Source organism: Nycticebus coucang, chromosome 23 (genome assembly GCF_027406575.1).
Source record: "Nycticebus coucang isolate mNycCou1 chromosome 23, mNycCou1.pri, whole genome shotgun sequence".
NCBI classification, from domain to species: Eukaryota; Metazoa; Chordata; class Mammalia; order Primates; family Lorisidae; genus Nycticebus; species Nycticebus coucang.
The window spans coordinates 29,529,677-29,547,598 of record NC_069802.1 but is presented as its reverse complement, the minus strand read 5'-3'; the positions used below and the strand labels follow the sequence as shown (position 1 = coordinate 29,547,598).

The window sequence follows — 17,922 nt, the reverse complement described above, 5'->3', positions numbered from 1 at the left end:
TTTTATACAGATGGAGAGTTCAATGCAATGTATAAAAATGATAATTCTGTACAATCAAGCATAATTTTTTTATTAGTGAGCATTTTAGCCTATTTGAGCCAATAACTACCACTGTGAAAAATGAAATTCTCCTGATAAGGTGTTGTCTTGCATATGTGTTTTGTTTTCAACTGCTAATTTCTGTGTCCTCATGGGGATATAACTAAGTCACATGAGATGTTACATGGAAAGCTTTTAGCATCTGGGGATGGAAGCACTAAGAAAAATCTTTATCTCAATATTCACTTATTAAGAAAGCCCCTCTTAACTGCTCAGCTTATCAGAGTATTGTTCTATAGGGCAATTCTAAATTGTAACTAAAGAAATGGTTTTGGATGTTCTCAGGTGGAAAAACAGGAACAGCTTTGGGTGACAAGCATACAAAGTAGACCAAAAAAAATTATTTTAAAAACTGCCCAATTTTTTAGCCAGTTGTTCACTTGTTATAATAACATAATTGCTCTAGTTTACTGTCTATGAGAAAAACTTTAGTTCACAACACCTACTACCATTCTTTTAAAGTATCTAGTATGTGGAAAGTAAGAAGAATTTTGTGTGCTTAGCAACAAAAGACATGATTCTCTGCAGAACTCTAGAATCTGGAGAGATTTGACATAGACACCAAATTACGTGGGCATATGATAATATTATTCTCATCCAAATTTCATTGTTGTGACACTGCTTCACTTATAGAAGACATTTGTAAGTAATTTTTTTAGCTGAACCTTGAAAGGAGAATACAGTACAATTTGGAAAGAGTGGATGACATTCTTGAAAGAGAAACGTTGGCAGCAGAGATGGCAATGAGCATTGTGTTTGAGAGACCGTGCAAACTGACCCTCATTAGAACAATAGGTTCATGTTGGTACGTCATGAAAAATAAAGCCCGACATGTGCATCTAATTGTAAAGCTGCAGATTGCTGAGGACCTTTAAGCTTCGTCAGAAGATATTAGATGTGAGGAGGTAGATTGTAGAAAGGACACAGTGAGTTTTTTTAATAAGGAAGTAGTATGTTCACCCATCCAGGCACAAGCATTTTTTCTCCAGAGGTCTTTCATCAAGTGGCTAGCAAATTTGACATGCAAATTAAAGACTATGAAATGACCCCCACGGTAACAAGTCTTTGTGCGTTACTCTGGTCATGGATATACCCAGAGCCCAGACCACTCCACTATCCAACATGCCCACGTAACAAAACTTCATTGTATCCCCTTACATCTATTGAAATTAAAGGGAAATAAACAATTTAAGGTATTACAGAGGTATTATAGAGGGCTTAAGGAGGATGGAAGATTAAGGTGGTTAACTAGAGTCAGAAAATTTTAACAAGAACCCCAGATTTACCTACCATTTACTATCTGTGAGACTGTGGCAAGTTACTAGTCCTCTGGAAGCCTGTTTTCTCATCTAAAACTAGGGGGTACTGTGAGTGTGAAATTAAAAAATTAACAGATTTAGTTGGCATAGGTAATCATTTTATAAAGGATACATTAATCATGGAAGCCTTCGTGTAGAAGTATCCCCTGAGCTAGGCCTGGAAAGACAAGCGGTCCTCAAGTTACAAACATCAGACTTACATGCAATTCACACTTACAAATGGGGCTCCTATAGCGAATCCCCTAGTTGCAAACGTCAGACTGATGTTCAACTCCCTCTTACAAATGGGAACTATTCTAGGCAATAGGTAAATGACCTGTTCTAAGTTTCAACTTAAGAACAAACCTATAGAACCTATCTCATTTGTAAGCCGGGACCTGCCTGTACAGAGATGAGAAAGAGGCTTTTAGAATTAACAGACTGTCATGAGCACAGGCAACAGGAGTCCAACTACACGATGCTGTCCTGTGGGAATTGGCTGGTGTTTTGATGCCTGAAATAGAACTGGGAAGTGAAGTAGAAAGGTGGGTTGGAGCTGATTCATGGAGGGTCTGGTCAGTGGAAAGCTCTTAGCCTTCATTTGGAATGCGTTTGAACACAGGGTTTCTTTTTTTAAGAGAATGTGCTTATTGAGTGAAAAGTTACAAATTCTATTACAAGGTTCTTTTTGCCTCACTGACAAATTTTTAATCAATTCTGGTCAAGTTTATGTTGTGTTTATGAAGTGCATGGAATTTGTAGTCAAGAACTTAAAATGCAAGTGTTTGGGGGATTTAAATCACATGATGATTCTGTAAATAGCCTTTGGGAGTTCATGGTCTATATTTTGATCTTGGTTCATAGTGATAAGGTGCCTTTGTTAAATGTCTTTATAAAGTAAAGGCATGCTGTCTTCTAAACAATCTTATTCATTTTTTCAGGTATTTTTATAATGGTACTACTTATATAATGACTATCCTTTTTTTCACTTACTCAGTTATTATTTACCTATTTCAGGAGAACAGTAAAGTGCTTGAACTTGTGAAAATGTGTCAAAAACACAGGTTTTTTTTAAGTTGTAAATCCATCACAAAGAGAAATGGTGGCTTATTTCAAGGTAATAAAGTAAGAATTAGAATAATATGCTACTTGAAAGTAGAGAACAAAATTATCAGTGTAAATCACAAACAGGACTACATTTTAAAAAAATGGAATACTGAAAAATTATTAGGAATTCAACAAAATGAATGAATTCAAAATATTAACAGGTGTTTAGAAATTAACAGTTTGCTTTGATATCAACTGTAAACTGTACAGTTGCTTTGATATCAACTGTAAAAAGCTTTGATATCAACTGTAAACTGTACAGTTTGCTTTGATATCAACTGTAAAAAAAACTTAATGGAATAAAAAAGAATTCTCTCAAAATACAATATCCTGTGCAAAGTCCAGAAGGTTCAGATAAATAATTGTCTTAAAGTTGCATGAAAAAGCACTGGAAGGATAAATAACAAACTAATAAGAACAGTTCCATACAGTCAGGGATAAAACATAGGAGTTTTAATCTGAATCTTCTAGAAGAATTAGTGTGATTGATGTTTGGGTAAAGGGAGAAAATACAGGGTGGAGGCTTCCTACGAGGCTGTTGGTCCATTGGACACGTAGGAGCTAGTCAGTAACAGCAGGAATGGAGATGTGTAGATTAATGAGATTTGACATTTGATGAGATGACAGAGTAATGGAGAAATATAAATCAAAGATGGTGCTGATGCCAGAGTTTCCAGTGTGAGGGATGCTGGTTGTGGTTAACTACGTATCATTAGGTATAAGAAACTGAAGAATAGGACTGATCCTTGGAAGGAAGATTATGGTGACCTCAGTTTGTGAAATACTGAAGCATTAATGACACACTCTGCATTATTAAAAATATACAGCCTATAATAATATTGGAGCAATAGAAATCCTTGAGACAAGTATTTCAAGGTAATCCACATGATTAACACACAAAGTTAGGCTGGGCGTGGTAGCTCACACCTCTAATTCTAGCTCTCTGGGCTGGAGGATCTCTTGAATTTCAGATCGGTCTCAGCAAGAGTGATACCTATCTCTACTTAAATAGACAAAAAAAAAAAAAAAAATTAGCCCAGTGTTGTGGTGGGTGCCTGTAGTCCCCACTACTTAGGAGACTGAGGCAGGTGGATCACTTGAACCCAGGAGTCTGAGGTTGAGGTGAGCTAGGATGATGCCTTGGCACTCTAGCCAGGGCAATGGAGACATACTATATCTCAGAAAAAAAAAAATAGTTGGTAATTGAAGTCATTAATTTTCCAATCAGAAGGAGAGTTAAGAAAAGATATGCCTAAAATAGCAAGAGACTCTGACAGGTCAGAGAGGAAGGTGCTTCTAGGAATAATGGTTTGCAGAGACAGATACTGCTCTATAGAACCAAGCTGAGATCCGAGAGGTTTGGACATTTATCCAGCATTTTGTTCTTGTATGATTCAAAATTTTTTTTTTTTTTTTTGCAATTTTTGGCCAGGGCTGGGCTTGAACCCACCACCTCTGGCATATGGGGTTGGTGGCCTACTCCTTTGAGCCACAGGTGCCGCCCTTGTATGATTCAATTTTGATAGAGAGGTAGGTAAGGAAGCCACCCTTGCAGCGGTTCTCCACTTTCCTAAGGCCGCTACCCTTTAATACAGTTCTTTGTGTTGTGGTGACCATAAGGTTGGGGATCACCACAACTGAGGAACTGTATTAAAGGGTCACGGCCTTAGGAAGGTGGAGAACCATTGCTCTAGAGCAGGCGTCCTCAAACTTTTTAAACAAGGGGCCAATTCACTGTCCCTCAGACCATTGGAGGGCCGGACTATAGTTTAAAAAAAACAAACAAAACTATGAACAAATTCCTATGCACACTGCATAGGAACAAATACAATCACACCGCCTCATGTGGCCCGCGGGCTGCAGTTTGAGGATCCCTGCTGTAGAGTGTTAAGGATGGGGAGTATTGATGAATATTAGAGAGAGCAGATGTGGAGCAGTTTGAAGAATTTGGCTGAGAAGGTACTTTTTAAAAACTCCTTTAAAAACAAAGACAGTTGTTGCTATGAAGGACAAACTTGAATTTATTTTAAGATACAAAACCCTGTAATCATTAGAAAGTCCGAAAGAAGGAATGGGTTTGAGAGAAATGAAAGGCCTAGAATTAAATAAGACACAGGTGGGAGCAAGATGGTTGTGGACACAGGGGGCATCTGTCACATACAAAAAACTCTTAGGGGTTGACAAAAGGAGAGAATAAGTTGAGGATGTAACACATCGGAAGCAATCTGAGACATCTAAAATGGCTTATTGTGTAGTGGGTTTTATTTTTTATCATAATGCTTTTCTTCCACTTTGTATGCTCTTTAGATTTTGTATGACGGTTGAATTTAGCAGCATAAAAGTTATACTAAATAACACGTCCCATTGGTTTTGCCTGTGTCGAGGAGGTGGTGTGTCAGGTAATGATACAGTAAATTAAATTTGTAAGGAGAGATGAACACATGTGAAGCCTCAGGTGAATTTTATTTCCCTGATTATTACATGATCAGCTTTATCAGTAGAGCATCTGCAAAAAATTATATTGATCTTCAACTTCAAAAAACCCCTCCATTTTCATTCATTAATGTTTATAACTTACTACATTAGTTCGATCATTTCTTTTATTACTCTTTTATTTTTTATAAGAATAAAGGACATTAGTAAGACTGTTCAATTTTTAAATTTTTTTTATCTTTATTGATTCCAGGTTTATAATACGCGATAAACTGAAAATGATAAATTCCCCTTTATATTATTCAAATATATTTCTTGTGTCTGGATTTTTACTGTAAATTTTCAGTAGATTTTTTTATTGTAAGTTATCAAATATTTCATTTAATAATAATGACTCACATCCTACTGTGTGATGTCTTTGTTCTTGCACCTGTTTCCATGTAATTCTAAAAAGAAGAAAGTATGTATGAAAGCTTTTTCTAAAAAGAAGAAGCTATATGGGAGTGATAAACTGCCTATAAAACTAGGCAGAAACACATGACTCATTGTTTTTTATTGTACGTTGTATCTGCAAGTACAGATTCATAATTCATACCTCTGGTATCATAATTACTTACTAAAAAAACTATAGAAATGACCTATTCTGTTGAAGTCAGAATTGAAATAATTGGGAGAAGGAATCACAGAGTCTAACATTTATCTGATATCTGCCATGCTGGATGGTACACACACATTATGTCATTTGATATTCTCATTGACCTGTGATGGCAGCATTTATGAAATTAAATAAAATATGAAAACTCATGCAAAAGCACATTTCAGATAAAGACCGGTAGTTTTCCCCAAGGGGCCTTATGATGCTGATTATTTTACTGTGGTCCAGAAGCTGCCTTTGTGTCTGTGTGCTAGGAATCTGGTTTTGACTGCGTATCATTTCACATTTTGTAATTATGTATGTATTTGTATGGTTAGTTTTTAACATCTGTCTCCCCTACTAAAAGTTCCACAAAACCAGGAACCCAGTTCTGTTCTGATCACTACTGAAATTTAGTGCTTTTTAGCACAGAGCGGGCACTTGATAAATATTCATTGAGTGAATGAATGACCTAAAGATTAATCAAACACATAGGGCAGATTTGTCTCTGAAAGATGGAGCCAACATAACCAAGATTAATAAAACCAGGAGCAGCCCATTATTACCTGTAGACAAATTTGCACTTTTTAGGCATTAAATCGGTTAAGAGAAAAGTTATATGAATAGGATGCTTAAAGGCATGGGCTAAAATGGGGGGAAAATACTAAAAATTCACTTATTACATTTTCTTGCACCTCTTACTTGTTTGGATTCCGCTCTCCTTGTTTTTGAGATCTTTTTCTTTGTTCTCAACTGACCAACATCTAATAGGTACCTTTTTATTGAGATATATTAATTCATTCAGCTGTCTTACAAGTAAGTTTTAAATAATTTTCTCTAAAGTTATATTTCTTCTCTAAGAGCCTATAGACATTTAACTCAAGTCTCTCAAAGACTGATGATTTTATTGTTTCAGTAAAATATTTTCACTGTTTATTTTTTAGAAAGAGACTAAAAAAATTATGATATTTTGTAAAACAAAAATTAATCGGGAAGTTGTTAAATTGGATTTTCTTGATGCCAAAGCTTATATTCCTTCAAGGTGTAAAAGAGGTAGGCAATTACATGGTCTTGCTGGAGGAAAAATGGGAAAAAAAATTATGAAAAACACTGGTACTCAGAAAAACAGGGCAAGGGAAGCATTAAGAAACTCACAAAGAGCACTTAGAAGGAGCAGAGAAAAAAACGAAGTGTTAACATATAAGGTTGTTTTCAAAACTGAAAGCTGTTTTGTATTACTTTATATCTAGAACTCCTGTCATCTTTCCTATTCTTGGTTGAATGGTCTCCTATCTGAATTTTCTCTGCACAAAATTCATCAAAGTTTAATTTGTTTTTTTATTAATGTGAAATTGTATGGTTAGACTGCAAGCTTGGTGAAGGCAAAGCCATGTCTGTTTCTCGCCATTTCTGCCCTAACACCTGGCCTAATGTGGGTGAGGTGGAAGAGGTCACAGGCGCAATCTGGAAAGACTTCAAGGCTCCACTTCTCATAGTTAAACAAGAAAGTGACAAACAATACGGACCAATGACAAGAACTTAGAGGGGAAAAACAGAATGTGATGTAAGATAAAATTAAGTGTGGACTAGGTTGGGCACAGTGACTCAGGCCTAAAATCCTAATACATCAAGAGGCTGAGGTGAGAGGATTGCTTGAGGCCAGGCATTGCTGTTGCTCCCCTGAAAACTTCTTCCCCAGCACATTGCTGATTTGAACATTCCTGGTTGAAAACTTTGTTCTCAAACATACAGAATGCCCCAGGCAAGTCTGTACATGATCTGGTCTATGGCAACAGAATATTTAATAGCAAATTGATTCTCATACATTGAATCCTCAGAATTAATTTCTTACATAATTTTTTGAGATACCAAATGTTACATATGATGTGTTGGGTTGCTATAAAGTAGACATTTAGTTCCTCCACTCCAGTTATAGATTTTCTGCAGTATATTGCCTTTTCAAGCCATTATACACAACTTTCGTACATCGTGGAGAATAGTTGGAAAGCACACAGGATTATACAGCTTAGTATGTCTCATTTACTCTGATGTCCTCCTGCCTTTATATTGGCTGCCTTCTCAAGGCTCAGAAGTTGTGGGAGCCTCACGATTCTTTCTGTTCTCTTATCTGAGAGATCAGGGAAATGTTCAAATTATGAGAAGAGAAAGGAAGGTAGCAAAGTTCTCAGTCCTTAACTCAATCTTCTGAGAGTAGTATCAATGATTTCAAAGGTGTATTGTGGAGTCTCAGAAGTTATTCCACTTCTGATAGATAGGCTGTTCAAAAGTTAAAATATCAGGAGATTCAATCTGTTGAACAAACTCACCACCTTTCACTGGTCCAGTGATAAAGGAGGCCCTTTCAATGAGAACCACTGTGATGGAGGTTGAACATTAGGTCTGTTATACTACTTTTGTTCCGTGACTTTTCTCTGGGTCACTTGCAGGCATAATTATACAGAAATGAAAGACAGAATGATGTTTTAAATGCTCTCTCTGATTTCAACTTGTATTTAAAACATGGAATACAACTTAAAACATTTATTTGTTTTGCCCATTTCTTTTAATACAAATACTACCTCTCATATATACTTCACCCTTTCTGCATGCTATTTCTATGCTGCTCCCCTGAGAAATTTAAATTATTAATTATATTAAGTAATACTTGTGAATACACATATTTCAGAGTCACTTGATTTTCTGTATATAAAAATATGCAAATTAAATTTCATCACCTATTTTAATTCATCATCTATTTTAAATAGATCTTTAAATAGCCTATTCTATACTGGCTGATTTAAACAAATTATAAGTCCTCAGGAAATGAAGTCTGACTTTTAGATATTGTTTAACAGACACTTCGCAATATCTCAACTAAGCGCACATCTTTCATGCTCTATAATTTTTTGACTTTTTTTCAATTACCTCAACTTTTAAATAATAAATTTAAAAAATAAATACAGTATACAGTTTGGCTCATCTTTCATTGCACGTGTAGATAAACTTGACTTTGTTCTTTAGACAATATTGCCAAAATCTCTTAGTAGAGCAGATGTTACTGTTTTTTAATGTCACTTGGTATAAAAGAAATAAATTTTAATCTCAGCTGATCTTGTTAAATAACAAGAGGGTGATAATTTCAAAGTGTACTCGTTTTCTTTTTTTTATTTTGTTTTTATTATTATTTTATTGTTGGGGATTCATTGAGGGTACAAAGAACCAGATTACAATGATTTCATTTGTTAAAGACCCTCTTATAATTGTGTCCCATCCCCCAAAGGTGTGACCGTGACCCCCCATCCGCTCCCTCCTTCCCTCTCTCCGCTGTCCCCTTCCCCCACCCCTCACCGTGTACTAGGTCATTAATTGTCCTCACATAGAATGGAGTACATAGGATTCTTGCTTCTCCATTATTGTGATGAAAGTGTACTTGTTTTCACTATGAAAATATTTAGTTGACTATGAAAATATTTTCCAACTTAGAGATATATTCAACTCACGGGTAATAAAATACAATCAAAAATAGGCAGTTAAAATGTTTTAAGAGTGAAAAGTTGAGTGATTCTCCTTCAGTTCACAGTTTTTTAGAGCACCCATTAACACCTGGAGCATTTGTTAGTATTTTGCAGTTTTACATGTTCCAAATACTTTCATTACTTCAAATCTACCCACGAATTAGTTAACCTATAACATGACTCTGAGTCTGCATTTTATATTTTTATGATTTTGTGTTGTTCAGATTAGGTAATATGACAACACTTTCAATATTTTATATCTATTAGAAAAATGGATGGCATAGTACTTTTAACAAAGCATCTTGTATCAGAGTTAAAACCTTCGTGATAAAATATTTGGAAAATTTTTTGAAATTGTTCATTTTACATAATTACTACTGAAACAGAATATAGGAAGATATCTATACACCAAAGGTTAGCAGGAATCTTTAACCATTTAATTTTTTTATTTTAGAAAATAGTTTTGTCTGTTTTTTTTAAATATAAACTTGGTTTTAGAAAAGGAGCTATCACTCTGATGTAGGGAATTAGAATTCTATTCTCAAATTTTGTTCTAAGATCCTCACAATAGCAGATGCTACATATGTATGGTCTATGTGGCATTAAATTACTAACTTTTCGTCTATAAAATAGTATTTTTTCAGAAGTATGATTAAATAGATAATCCTAGGATTAAAATAAATCTATTATCCAAGAATGTACACAAGTCAATATTCTTTTAACTCTGGTTATGGACTAATGTAAATATGGTTAGAAAATAAAATAGCAACATTGTTTTTTGGATTTTTTAAAAAAATTAGATGAGTAGTCATAAAGTCATTTTATATAAAAGAAGTTTTTCATGTAACATTATTCATAATCTTTATTTCCTAATGTTTTTTGGATTATATTTTCATAAGTTTTCATACCATGATTTTATAAGTAGGGCCTAGAAAAAGATATAATAGTTTTAGCTTCTTACAAATGGCAGCAAACTAATTCATTATTTTTAATTTAATTTTTAATTAAAATCACAACTGTGTACATTTATCGGGTACAAAGTGATAATTTGATATACAATGTGGAATGCTAATATCAAACTGATTAACATATAGTAAACATAAAAACAGAGCTTCCAGTGTGATACCTCAGAGCATGTTAATTCTTAATTGTCAGCAGCCACAGTTAGTCCACTCACTCAGCAACTTTGATGATTCTACAGGAAAAAATGTGGAAGATACATTATCTAAAATCTATTTATAGATTAAACTATTTTTCAGCAGATCCATGGGCTACAATTGAGTCATTATTACGATTATTCAGACTTTCTCTTTTTAAAATGAATTTAGAGAAACAGAGGATGGGCATTTAACAGAATGTCCTCAAAAGTTCTTTTCTGATGTTTTCCTCGTGGTTATCCTGGTGTCATGTGTTCTCAGGAGGAAAAGACTACAGAGCGCAAGTGCCATTGTTACCACTTCAGGGAATATATGATCCACTTGACTTCTGACTGTTGATGCTCACCTTTACCAGAGCTGAGAGTATCAAGTTCACTATTAATCATTAGAATGTTTTCATCTTTCTTTTGGCAAAACTCCTAATTACATATGCATATCATGAGCAATCTTTAATTGCCATGGAAAGAATAGTAGAATACAAAGAATACTATTTTAAAAAATAGTAGGAAAATTGTCTTTAAAAGGCTACATTTATTCATTACCTGCAAATAAATAATTTTTATTAACTATTTTACCATTTCCCCCCACTTACATCTTATTTGTATCTAATTTCCTCCCAAATTATCTATGGAATATTTATGTAAGACATCTGTATACCCATATATACAAACACTTTGCATGCTTTTTTCACTGAATTGTGTGATCATTTAAGCAGAAACCTATGCAATGGCTTTCTTCATTTTTTTTTTTTTTTAATTTTTTTATTAAATCATAAGTGCAATGGCTTTCTTAAGCGAAAAATACAAAAGACTGGATCAAACCTTTGTAATGTAAGGTAAGAAGCGAAAATGAGTATAATAAAACTTTAAATAATTTGAGAAGAGGAAACATTAAAATGACAAGGACAGGGATGAAAGTGGTAAGGAAAACAGAAACCCCAACTCATTTTTCTGAAAAATATCTAAGAAATTGATGAGTACTCATGTAACAGAAGAAGGACATGTAGAAAAGTGGCATTTAACATATATTAAACATAAAACAGAGTTTCCAATACATACTTCCATACTCATCAAATACTTCTGAGGGCCTCGTCTGCACAGGGCACAGGCCCAGCCTTCAGAATGTTTATAGTGAAGAGAACTGAAGCTTTACCCAAACAGAAATTTTAAAAACTGTATGACAAATAACAAAACATATATGCCCAAGGAACCTAGAGGAAGGACTGCCTTGACCTGCCCGGGAGAATCCAGTAGTCTTCAGGCAAGAGGATTCGTTTGGGGGTTTTTCTAGACAGAGGAAAGAGCATGTGCCAAGTCTCAGGACATGATGGAGTCCGGTTCTTTGGGTGGGATGAAAAGGTTGTAGTTGTTAGGAAATAAAGTGGAAGCCAAATCTTGGAAAGATTTCTTCAAGTCCTGATGATAATAGGATACGAAGAAAATTCTTGAGCGTTCTTAGCATGATTAGATTTCTTTGTTAGAAAAATCAATCTAACATGGATTGGAGAGAGGTTTGGAAGAAGCCCTTTGCCATGTGAGAGAGCAGTCTCTGTAAGACGAGCTTAGCAGCAGACAGATTAGAAATCATTCCAAGAGGTACCGCTACTGCTAATGCCATAGATTCCTCCCTAAAAATTCTGCAGGAAGAAAAAATGGAGACCCCCTTAAAAGTAAAGTAAGACCTGTGTAGACCCTAACATATCAATGAAGCCATCTGGACTCATAGTCACAGTATTATATTGTTCATTCTCAGAATGAATGAAGCTGTCATTTGTGTTTCAGACGACTGTGTTCCAGATTTGTGGTTACTCACAGGGAGAGACTTAGTCGAATGTTTACGTAGTTTAAATACCAGTGTTGCAGCGTCATCTGAATTTCAGGAAGGAGATGATGAATAACTTTGAGAATAACTCAGTGCCAAGATGGAGAAGAATGCAAACTATTATCTACTCACTGAGTAATTGTTAAACAAATTCTGTATAGATATGATATTTGTAATGTTTTAAAACTAAAATGATTAGCAAATGGGAGACTTAACCTAGTGCCTAATTCATGGTAAGTATCCACAATTCATTTTATAATTAATGAAATACAAAACAACGGAACCAGTGTTTCTATTTCTTGGGTTGATTAAAAAAAATTATATATGAAAACTAAATGTTAGTGACATGATGTATATATTTTGTCCCCCTAAAATCAGTGAGCCATGTGCCCACGCCCATATTTTTGCTCCAAGTCTAAACTATTTGGCTGGATATATTCAATGTATCCTTGCATTTGAACACATGTCCACGTGAATACATGCATGAAAACTTTACCAGTTACTCAGAAGGCACATACATACACACATACATGCACACACACATATTTTTGTCTTGCTACAAATGCTTTAAGACCAAACAGAAAAAAAGTCATTTCTCTGAGTTCAAGGATTCTCTTGTCTATTACATAATAATTCCAACATACGTACTTCACATCTCTGGAATGTTCCCTCAACTTTGGCAGTAAATGCAGTGCACTGAAACCCTTCACATGTTCCGTGAGAAAATGACTCAACCTATTTTAGTCTATGCATGTGCAAAGTCCCAGGACAGTGACAGAGTACTGTGTTTTTGGAGGGATGAAAAGTTTGTAGATGTTAGAAAATAAAGCAGAAATTAAATCCTGAAGAGACTTCTTCAAGTCCTGATGATACTACTACATATAAAAGTACCAAGTGATTTTACGCTCTGTGAAACGTATCCTAAAATGACATCACAAGAAATAAAATAAAATTAAAGAAATGAATAGTTTTCAGGAAAAAGTTGATCCCAAGACAGGGATGGCTGATAACCACTTAATATGGACACAGTCTTAGAGCAAAAATGCTAGCTATGTGCAAAGGGTGTCCCTCTAGAGGCCAATATTCACTTACCTGCGGAAGATAGTTATTAAATTTACCAAGTTCCAGAGACCGCAATTACAAAACAGACATAGGCTAAAATGTGTTGGGTCATGTTATGGAGGAACATATGAAGGATTTCAATGTAACTGCATTTCCTGGCAAAGTTGAGGGGACATTCCAGAAATGTCAAGTATTTATGTTGGAATTATTATGGAATAGGCAAGAGAGTCCTTGATCTCAAATAAACATTGTTGCTTCCTCTTTTCCAAATGCTGGGCCAGAATTACCTATGATAAGAAGGTACCTGCAGTACAGAACGATTTAGGATTCAGAAGCTAGACTTCCTCTGCCTCCCTCTCCTCACCCCATTAAATCTGTGCTCTTTTCGTGGCAGCTGTTTTTGCCGTTGATGTTAAAAGCAGATGGAGAAAATGCAAAGAACTGTCAGTTTTATTGCCGTGTATAATCAGCATCTGGGCTGTACGTTACAGACACAATCACTCCAAACAAGTGCTTTACTTGTTTTATAAAAACTTTCTGTGTGTGTTTCTAAGACTGTCCCCCAAATAGGGGAAATGTTATATTTTAATTATCTTGATCCTGGAAATTGCAACCAGTTCTATTTTTTCAGCCTCCATGTGAATGTTATATTGTTTTAAGTATGTGTTTCATATACAGTCATGAGTTATCTGCAAAACTGCTCTGCTAATTTGTTCAAAAACACGATTTGGAACCATATATATTTATTTCACATTCCAGATGGAACCACGCGTCAGGTTTAGTTGTTTGTGTAACGTGTGTGTGTGTGTGTTTATACAGCAGTGCCTCCCCTATCCACAGTTTTGTTCTCTGTGGTCTCCGTTACTCAGAGTCAATAGCAATCAGAAAATATTAACAGTATTTGGAAAGAGAGAGAGTCCACATTCACTAACATCTATTTTAGTACATTGTTATAATTTTTCTAGTATTAGTCGTTGTTAATCTCTTATGGTGCCTAGTTTATAAATTGAATTTTATCACAGGCACTTATGTATATGAAAACATAACATAGGTAGGGTTCAGTACCATCCGCTGGGAGTTTCAGGATCCTGTGGGGGTCCTGGGATTTATCGCCCGCAGATAAGTAGGGGGTCTACTACATATGCTGTAGGCTCTTTATTCTATGGTGATATATATTTGTGATTAGATACACATATATAGCTCAATGTTTTCATTCTTTCACTTTTTGTGTGTAAGAAACAAAATCCTGCATATTTTCTTTACATATCCTATAATTTTTAGCACAACACCTATGATAGGGTCTATGTTCCCCATTTTTCAGAAAGAGAGACTGAGACCCAGAGAAGGTAAACCCTTTTGGGAGGTCCACAGAGGTCATCACTGGTATCTCCTGAATTTAATCCAGATCTGTATGGGTCTGAAACTCATCCTTTCAAATGTTAAATGACAGTGTAAAAAGGGAGGTGCCTGTGGCTCAAAGGAGTAGAGCACCGGCCCCATATGCTAGAGGTGGCGGGTTCAAACCCAGCCCTGGCCAAAAACTGCACAAAAAAATAAAAAAAAGTTTATGTATTTACAAAGCATCTAAATACTTCCTGAGGGGGGCTATTTAAGAAAGGGCTCTCAGACTTTATTTCTATAGATCATTAAAATAATGTAATTTTTGAAACATTCAGAATAACATCTAAGACTTGATTGCTGGTGAGCTGAAAGCGTCTTTGAAAGCACGCCACTACTCCTCATATATCCTGTCAGTGGCTTCAGAACTGTTTTTTTTAATTGCCCAGCCCAATCATCCTTAAACATTGTTTACTGATGAAAGATCTTTTCCCTGTTAGCCACTGTGGAGTATTTTATACGTCAAGGAATTCATCAGTCCACGAATGACATAATAGGATTCATTGGGCTGAAAATTGTACCTGGACATACTGACATGTTCAAAGGATCGCGAATATGAAAGAAGAAGGCTATTCTATAATTTTCCATCTGCTATAATTTTTGAAATAGACTCCAAGAAGTGATATATATTGTTTGTCAAACTCTAAATGTTTAAAGACATGTATGATAAAAAGCAATGTTTAAAAAAGCAGGAGAAAAGAATCTAGGGTGAGGAAGGGTCTTTTCATTGCTAAATGATTTTTTTTTTTTATTTGAGCAGTTGAAAAAACTATCTCCATTTCTCATATTATTGAGCAGGTAACTAAATTCTTCCTCTAATTTTGCAGTGGGAACAGCTGTTGTTTGAGGGGCGTGTGCATTTGTGTGTGCGTGCATGTTTGATAAAATATTTTTGAATCATTCACATAAATTCTGTGTAGACAAAGGTGCTGGCCCCGTTTTCGTGAAAATATCTTCCTTGTAATATGTGGTTTATTGGATTTTCTTCCACTCCTCGCTTTGCTAAATCTATTTTTATTTTGAAATTTACAAGATTGAATTTTCTCTGAAGGAATGCATTTGGAAATCTCTTAATTAAGGTAAATCTTATCCACAGTATGCAAATATATTTTAGCCATTCTATTATCTGCTTTTGTAACGCTGGGATGTTTGTAAGTAGATTCTTCATAGAACCATGATTCAAATTTAAACTCTATAAAGTTCAGCTGATTCTATGCTATTAAAGCACAGGATTAGGGGAGAGCAGTGCTAGAAATTGTAAATTTCACTTTTCCCCCTTAACCTGAAACCGTAATATTTTTACTTTTACAACCTGGTTTATATACTTCACCCCTTTTTGGTAGGAAGAAGGACACCATTTGAGATGGATGTTGTTTGTAGTTTATCAAACGAATTCTACAGTTCTTGCAATGAGAAACAAAAGCACATTAAGCTGGAGACTGAAAAGTTGACAAGAAGTGTAATTAGTTTATCGTTTCCTCCCTAAAGAAGAGACAACATTCTGGAATATTTTAAAATTTAATGTTTGACATCTGTCAGTAGTAGAATATTTTCCTGCTTAAGAATCTGTCTCTTTGAATGAAGGATGCAGTAACGTCTTGCTGTACAGCACTGCTGAGATGGTGTAAATTACAATTAAACTCTGTTTCAAATACTGTCTCTTCTTGGAACAAGGTTAAAAATAAATAGACAAATAAAGAAAAGTAAGCAAATCCATTGTTCAGCTTTCTGTCATACATGTTATGAAAGAAATACTGTAGTTTGTGCTGTGAAGATAAAGTTGTGACTAATACAGGGACAAGTGATATACACAGAGCCCTCTATTATGTTTGAAGTATTATTTTTGCATATAAAATATACCCCGTTTCCCCGAAAATAAGACAGTGTCTTATTTTAAGGTGTGTTCCCAAAGATGCACTAGGTCTTATTTTCAGGGGACGTCTTATCTTTCCTGTAAGTAGGTCTTATTTTCAGAGGATGTCCTATTTTGGGGAAAACAGGGTAGTACTATTTCATCATGAATTCTTCTTGTTTTATGTATTTATTTTCTTTAAAAGCCCTTATTTGTTATACATCTTTTATTGTTTTGTTCACTTCAATAATATGTATCAATAAAATTAATTGTGAATTAAATACAGATTATCATAATGACATGCACATATTTGAGTACTGTTAGAAAAATTTGTGATCATTTTATGAATTCGAGATTATAAAACTTTAAAATAATAAATGAATTTTAGAATTTTTAAGGAAGATATTCATTTATATAAAATTATGGAAGTAGTTTGTCAGTTAAGTTTATTGACATTTCAGAATCTCAATGGTGAATGTGGAAATAAAAAAAAAAGAAAGAAATTGAGCTTGGTGCCTGTCTCTCAGTGGTTATGGCACCAGTCACATACATCGAGGGTGGCAGGTTTAAACCTGGCCCGGCCTGCTAAAACAACAATGACAACAACAACAACAAAATAGCTGGGCATGTGATGGGCACCTATAGTCCCAGCTACTTGGGAGGCTGAGGCAAGAGAATCACTTCAGCCCAAGAGTTTGAGGTTGCTGTGAGCTGTGATGCCACAGCACTCTACCAAGGGTGACATAGTAAGACTCTATCTCAAAAAAGAAAAAGAAATTGGCTATGAAACGTAACTACAAAAGTAGGCTCTTACTCAATAACACATCTATGACGTTATAAATATATATGCTTTTGATCACCATCGAATTCCAATCATATGGCATAATATTTTATATAGACATGAAATATTTGTGGGGTAAGTGAATAAAGGAATGAATGAATAAGTTCTTACTAATTTAGATTTTTTTAAGAACCTAAAATCATGTCTGCGAAAAGTAATTATATGAAGTAGTTTTCTATTACTGTTAAATCCTTTAGTCATTAAGAATTATTTTTTTTTATTAAATTATAACTGTATACATTGATATGATCATGGGGCATCATACACTCGCTTCATAGACCATTTGACACATTTTCATCACAATGGTTAACATAGCCTTCCTGGCATTATCTCAGTTACTGTGCCAAAACATTTACATTCTACATTTACCAAGTTTCGCAAATACCCCTGTAAGATGCACCACAGGTATGATTCCACCGATCCCCCTCCCTATACCCAGCACCCCCCTCCCTCCCCTCCCTTTCCCACTTCCCCCTATTGTTAGGTTGTAACTAGGTAATAGCTTTCATGTGAGAGCCCCCAAATTAGTTTCATAGTAGGGCTGAGTACATTGGGTACTTTTTCTTCCATTCTTGAGATACTTTACTAAGAAGAATATGTTCCAGCTCCATCCATGTAAATATGAAAGCGGTAAAGTCTCCATCTTTCTTTAAGGCTGCATAGTATTCCATGGTGTACATATACCACAATAAATTAATCCATTCG

At 35.0% G+C, this 17,922-nt stretch overlaps 1 protein-coding gene across 4 annotated transcripts in view; it reads left to right on the top strand.

Annotated features, from left to right (window-relative positions):
* SLIT2 (slit guidance ligand 2) overlaps nt 1-17,922 on the top strand; it is a 363,506-nt gene that overhangs the window by 228,694 nt on the left and 116,890 nt on the right. The gene's annotated exons all lie outside the window — the stretch shown is intronic.